Here is a 7,752-nt window from a genome sequence, read left to right as displayed (position 1 = left end):
AAGTTCCTATGTTCGTATTCGGGTCAATTTCATTATCATGCTTCAATTATGCGTTCATTGAGTAGTCTCGAACCTATCGGAAAAATATTTTTCATCTGTAGAAAAAATTTCTTCGAGATCAGTTGAATCCCAAAATATATTCAGGAGCGAACATTCAAACCTTGGTACGTCCATAATTCTTGAACCGTGTCGAGCCCCATAAAGATACACATTTTTCCGTCCAAGAGCAACACAATCTGCACAGTCACCCTCGAAATGTTCATTTTTCTTATCGCTGACACCTACCTGTCGGCTGTCTCACAACAAATGATAATGGCCTATAAATTACCGCAACTACTCATCTTTTGGATAGATGCCAATGTGTACCATGGGCAACCGAAAGATATGGCAAAATGTTTAGGAAGATATATTGGCGGGTGACGGATGTCATGCATACATACATAAATATGCTATAAATATGTACATAAATTTATATCTGCTTTGGGACTTATAATCTCCAATAGTTAGTGTATGTATATTATTTTTAGTCGTTTTATGATTTTTAAAATATTTACGTTTTCCTCTTAATTTGCACGGGAAAATGGAAAGTAATATTTTTGAAAGTTTTCCACATTTATTAATTTTATAAATAAACAAATCGTATGAAAAATAGCAACATTGCTCATTGGTTAATGTGTCTATCACTTTCTAGTAGATGAACTTAGATCTAGACAGCCTCATATTTACACTCTTTTTACACTGCCCTCGGCCTTACATTTTTGAGGAGGTTCCACTAGAGAGTAGAGCTTACAATAGAATCGTTAGTCTTCTCAGTGTGTTATCCGGTTGATACTAGATACCACTTGTGCAATTGAATCAACTCGTCTACAGTATCTGTCATATTATATGACAGATTGCATTCAACTATCTAAAATGTGTACATTCTAAGGTGAACTGTCAAAATGTGCCAGAGAAAAATTTAGGAGGCAAAATTGAAGCTCGAAAATTCATATTTCTTTTTTCGTTTTTATAAAATGAATAACAATATTTCGATAATCGGGACAAACGTTTGAAATCAATGTTTTCCGCATAAGTGTTCTTGTGTTATACTTTTTGTTAAACGAACTACATTGTGGTTGAAAGTAGTCAAAATGTCACATGCATAATCATATGAACACTGTTGAATGTCACTAAGTGCTTCATTTTCACTTACCTTTCTTCGGGTATTTAAACAATGGGTTTTCTTCTTCCAGTTTTTGGGGAAGTTTCATAGTTTCCAAAATTTATAAACGGTTGCATTTAGCAGATATGCATAAACTACAGGCGCTGTTTAGGTACAAATGTAGAGAGAGAGTATTAAACCGCGTTATTCTGCTTGGGAACATTTATGACTTTTCTATCAAAAATGAAATGGAAATTGGTAAATTCTAAGTACTAATTGCCTCCTTAATTTGAGGACTGATCCTCCTCCACTTGTCCCCCATAGGAATACACGAAAAACGGCTCCTTCCTATTCGATGATCAGTCCTGAGAAGAATAAGAAGAATGGACTTAAGGCTGCTTTCCGGTTCCGTTTCTATATATATTTCCCGATTCCATTTCGTTGCCAACCCTAAACTCACTGTTTATTAAGGCACGTGATTTTTTATGTATTTTGAATGTGTTAGCGGCTTTCGGATCTACACGACAACTTTTTGCTATTTTTCAGGTTTCTGGATACCTTTTCCCTCGAAGTTAGCGGCCGCTAACCCGGACGTGCGTAGATTAAGTATTTTAAGGGTGTACACGACCACCAGTCCATGGTTCGTTTTTAGAACTTCCGTGGCTAAGATAACCTCCTCAGACCAGCAAAATTAATGTCTTTTCCGCATCAAAGTTAAGGTTAGAGATATCAGCATTGTAATCAGCGAAGCGCAGTTGGACAGAAATTGCTGATAACGCCTACATATTCCAAGGAACCGTGATAACTGTATGACAGATTTAAGTCAAGAAAATGTGGCCATGGAGAGGAACATGTTCCGGTGGATCACTGACTTAATACACTATGATTACGTCTATAATTAGGAGGGGCTTTCAAATCAACATCGCTGTTTCAATCGGCCTTTTAGTCGTTTCTCATTCGCTTTGATGTTGAGGACAAGCTTAGCTAGTCAGTCTTTGTTGGCTACAATTATACTATATGGCTGTACCATTAAAGATACTTTGCTCCGAAACCCACGAAAGGAATACCATACACGAGCGGATCGAGTTGGTACTTGGATGTATAATATCTGGGTGTGGAACGTAGCTTATCATGTTCAGTTACTTGCTTTCCTCCAACACCTAACCCACTTTGAAAATTTGAGGCGCTTTTGCAACTATTGTTGCTGCCAGGAATCAGTGAAGAGGTCACACCTTCGTCATCAGATTAAATTTTTAAATCATCATCTGATAGATACTCAACATCGTCATCAGATGAAGAGTATTTAGATTTCCCCGTCTGTATATGTCTGAGCATAATTATCTTTCCAGAATACTTTCGCTTTTAACCGCGACCTACTTGCTAAATTTTCGTTAGCGTTCGCTGCTTATAAGTATTTGTTTGTACGTGTTTATATAATAGGGGAATTTTGGTTTGTTTATTTTTGCAGGGCTTTCTAAAAGCTTAATTTTATATATTCTAGAATAACCGTATGTTAATACTAAAGAACAAAATATACAAAACAAATGCAGGAAACCGGAAGCTTATTTCTTATATAAAAATATTTGAGTAGACATTTGTCCCATTTGTATCTAGCATGCGATGTATTTAGCGTGATATTAACATTCGAACCCTTCAAATTTGCACTGAGCGACCACATTAACGTGCTATAACTTTATTGTACGGTTTTTAACAAACTGGGTAGGATTATACTTTATATCGTAGCCTATATTACTGAGAATTCCACGATTCTAGCATGAACTTAAGAGTGGTTTTACAGCCAATTACTGCAAATTATAGTAATATACTACAACTAACTAACAACTAATTTTGAACAGATATCGGCATGGAAGGTATTTCGGAGCCTAGGCACCGTATAGTTCCAGCTTCTTGATTTTTCGGTTGAAGAAACGAGCACTTTATGGTGCCCGCTCTCCCCCCTTGAAGAGCTGCAGAACTGCATTGAAAAATACTAATTCGGGTCTTTCATTTGATACTCCACATGACAACATTTAGTAGAAAAAAACTTCTACAGCCCTCTTTTGCATGTATGTTAAGTTCCACACAGAACGGTTTCTGAGAAAAATGCGTTTGACAAACAGACAGTTAAACAGTTTTACCGATTTAATAAGATATTGTTTTAAACAAAAGCTTAATAAAAATTTAAAGAATTACTTTACCGGTATTTTGTTTTTATTCAAAAAAGTACTTTTAGCCTCTTCCTACACATCATCAACGGCGCAACAACCGGGATCCGGTCTAGGCCTGCCTTAATAAGGAACTGCAGACATCCTGGTTTTGCGCCGAGGACCACCAATTCGATATCCCTAAAAGCTATCTGGCGTCCTGATCTACGTCATCGCTCCATCTCAGGTAGGGTCTGCTTCGTCCTCTTTTTCTACCATAGATGTTGCCCTTATAGACTTTCCGGGCTGGATCATCCTCATCAATCCGCCTTGAGTGACCACACCCACCGAAACCTATTGAGCCGGATTTTATCCACAACATAACGGTCATGGTATCGCGCATAGATTTCGTCGTTATGTAGGCTACGGAATCGTCCATCCTTCGGAGGATTCTTCTCTCGAACGCGGCGAAGAGTTCAAAATTCTTCTTGCTAAGAACCCAAGTCTCCGAGGAATACATGAGGACTGGCAAGATCATTGTCTTGTACAGTAAGAGCTTTGACCCTATGGGGAGACGTTTCGAGCGGAACAGTTTTTGTATGCTGAAGTAGGCTCTGTTGGCTGCCAACAACCGTGTGCGCATTTCATCGTCGTAGCTGTTATCATTTGTGATTTTCGGCCCTAGATAGAAGAAATTATCAATGGTCTCAAAGTTGTAGTCTCCTATCTTTATTCTTTCCGCTTGACGAGTGCGGTTTGATGTTGTTGGTTGGTTGGTTTTTGGTGCTGACGTATTTTGTTTTGATTTCATTGATGTGCAGCCAAAGATCTCGCGCCGCCTGCTCGATCTGGATGAATGCAGTTTGTACGTCTCGGGTCGTTCTTCTCATGATGTCAATATCGTCAGCATAGGCCAGTAGTTGGGTGGACTTAAAGAGGATCGTATCTCTTGCATTTACCTCAGCATCACGGATCGAGGGCCAGATTAAAGAGGACGCATGATAGGGTATTCCCTTGTCCTAGATCGTTATTGATGTGGAATGATCTTGAGAGGGATTCTGTTACTTTTATCTGTTTGCACATTGGTCAGGGTCATCCTAGTCAGTCTTATCAATTTCGTCGGGATACCGAATTCTCTCATTGCCGTGTGCAGTTTTACCCTGGCTATGCTATCATAGGCGGCTTTAAAATCGATGAAAAGATGGTGCAACTGATGTCCATATTCCAACAGTTTTTCCATCGCTTGCCACAGAGAGAAAATCTGATTTGTTGTTGATTTGCCTGGAGTAAAGCCTCTTTGGTATGGACCAATGATGTTCTGGGCGTATGGGGCTATCCGGCCTAGCAAGATAGCGGAGAATATCTTATAGATGGTACTCAGCAACGTGATACGTCTATGATTGCTGCACTGTGTGATATCTCCCATTTTATGTATGAGACAGGTAATGCCTCTTTGCCAGTCGTCAGGCATACCTTGAGCACAAGTTGATGAACCACTTGGTGTAACTGGTTGCCTCCATATTTAACCAATTCGGCTGTAATTCCACCGGCTCCTGGCGACTTATGATTTTTAAGCCGATGAATTGCACGGACTCTCTCCTGTTCTAGGTGGTGGCAGTATTTTGTCCGTCGTCTTCAGTTGGTGGGACCTCCAACTTGCCGATATTCTGGTTGTTCAGTAACTCATCAAAATACTCAACCCATCGCTCCAATATGCCCATTCTGTCGGAAATCAGACTTCCCTCTTTGTCTCGGCAGGATGAGCATTGAGGTGTATAAGGCTTCATCCTGCTGACTTGTTGGTAAAATTTGCGCGCCTAGAGCGGTTGCTCCCTGTACTTTTCGAGTTCACAGACTTGTTGGTTCCCCCAGGCTTCCTTTTTCCGTCTGTGAAGTCGCTTCTCCCCTCGGCGGAGTTCGTGATAAGTCTCTGCACGTGCCCGCGTTCTTTGAGAATGCAACATTACTCGGTATGCGGCGTTCTTCCGTTTCGTAGCTAGCTTACATTCATCGTCAAACCGACCGTTCCGACTCCTTGTGCGACTGGGGCCAAGTATGTTTGTGGCCGTATCCATTATAACGTTCTTCAAGTGGTTGTGAAGATCATTTGTTGATGCTTTTCCAGAACCTCTGTTGACTGCGATTATTGCGGCATCCATTTCCTTCTTATAAGTGTTGCGGAGGGCTGTGTTGTGAGTGCCTTCAGTATTCACTCTTACCTAATTGTCAGAGGGGATTGTAGGTGGTGTTGTAATTCGAGCTCGGAGCACCATGCCAACGAGATAGTGGTTCTAGTCTATATTGGCCCTTCTATATGTTCTGACATTCATCAAGGCTGGGAGGTGGTGGCGTTCAATCAGCACGTGGTCAATTTGGTTGAAAGTGGTCCCGTCTGGAGAGGCCCACGTATGTTTGTTGACCGCTTTCCGCGCAAACCAGGTACTTCCAACAACCATTTCGGGCTCCGTCCCTACTTGACTGTTGAAATCTCCAAGTATGATTTTGATATCATACTTGGAACAGGCTTCCAGGGTCCGCTCAACTGCCTCGTAGAAGGTATCCTTCTTCGACTCTGCAGTCTCCTCTGTAGGGACGTGAACGTTAATGCAACGCTGTTACATCAGCCTTATATTGGGACAGGGTATTGGCTAGCTGCTCAACAGCATTCGGACTGTACAGGGAGCGCACGTTCCATGAGAAAATGCGCAAATCGTTAATCCGTTGTCGTTGCCGGGTTCGTCGTTGTAAAATCCATTCTGTCCGAGGCTCCTTTCGTGGCTTCGTAACTTCGGTTTTCCGTGTAGAGTTATCAGCCCTACCCAACCCCCAACCCGAAGCCAGATTGAACGAAAAACAATCATAAGGGAATAATTTGGAAACAAGACACAATGGGTACCGACAGAGCTGACAATATTTTTTTAGGAATTGGAGTTGGAATTGAGAATTGGAATTCTCAAAAAATATTTTCAGCTCTGGCCAAGTTCTGGCCAATAAGGCGGATTTGCGCTCAATATAATTCGTAGTCATATTGTGTTCTGCGAATTATATAAAGGAGCACTTACCATCTGCGAGCCGCTTCGGTCACGCTGCTCCCAGGGCAGAGGTGAGGCAGCGTCTGACGCTTTGCCTCGGCTCTGGTAAGAAACCGTAAAGCCATCGTCGCCTAATATTTTGAACGATAAATCTATTCATAGAGTGTGTCCGTGGACAACACTCCAGAGAAAAGTATATTTACGCCACGTATGCGTGATCAGTAGTGAACGTGTTAAGACTGCGTTCAAAAAATGGTATCTGAAAACAATCGAATTGAATGGTAATTTGCTGCCGTCAGGTCCTATTGCTTTTCCCAATTAAACCCATTTGATAGCCTTTTCAACTGATGGGGTACTGACAAGTGAGATTGCCCTTGCCGCTTTCTTTGTTTCCTGGTTCGCATTCAAAATATGTATTGAAAGCATAATGTTGGCAAAATCGATAATTGACTCGCCACCCTTATTGTGTGTGGCACAGCCTTTACCCCCATGGCAATGGTTGTCGCCTGCCTTTTGACCGACATAACCATTGAGGTAACTTACAGTGACAATATAGTCATCGGCAGACGCGTTTGTGTCGAGTAGTTGCCAGTAGGCGTTTTTCTCGGCATCTGGTTGACCTTTCTGTGGTGCGTATTCGATAAAAAAATAAATCGTGCCGTCAGCTGAGATAATAGCAAGTTTCATCAGCCGATCAATATATCTTAAGTGTTTTAATGGCTTCACGGAAAAATTCAGAGATGGCAATGCCGACACCTTATTGAATACGTGGGCTACCAGCTTTAGCACCGCACTATCGAGGTTCGTACCGATCGTATATATTAGTGCGCCTCTCTCGGAGTTCCTCCGTTCTATCAATGAGGGTAAAAATATTTATCGAATTTATATGGCTCGGAATAATTTGGCCCTCGATGAGTGGTAAATGATAAACATCCTTCACGCTGAAGTTGTTTAATTTTCGTTCAATTTTCGTTGAACTTGTTTGATTGACTGAAAAGCGCCCCTGACAGCACCGAATTTTACTCGCTGGTGTATCGTCAACTGATTCTTGTTAATGTTTTCGAAATTTTCAGCTGAACATATCGAACGTGCAACTAGGTCCTGTGCGAGTTCAAGTTTACGCACAAAATCAACATGGTTGATGATGGATTTCGGTGACAATTAGGGATGATTCCCTGCCTATATCGGGATTGGATGAGAAAACTGTTTTTTTTTGTAGTGTGGACTTATGCATTAGTTCCTATAAACATCAAAACAGCGCACCACAGTGGACACCCTTCTATAAGCATAAAAAACCCCAAACGAAGTTATAAAATTTACAATCGGATAGTGTCCAATCCGATACACAAAAGTGGCCTAGTTCCAAAGGTCACACGTTTCAGAAACGTTTTTTGCAAGAAACGCAAAAATGTTATTCCCAAGAACATGTGACTGC

This window comes from Hermetia illucens, chromosome 2, assembly GCF_905115235.1.
Source record: "Hermetia illucens chromosome 2, iHerIll2.2.curated.20191125, whole genome shotgun sequence".
Taxonomy (NCBI): Eukaryota; Metazoa; Arthropoda; class Insecta; order Diptera; family Stratiomyidae; genus Hermetia; species Hermetia illucens.
This window is presented reverse-complemented; position numbering follows the sequence as displayed.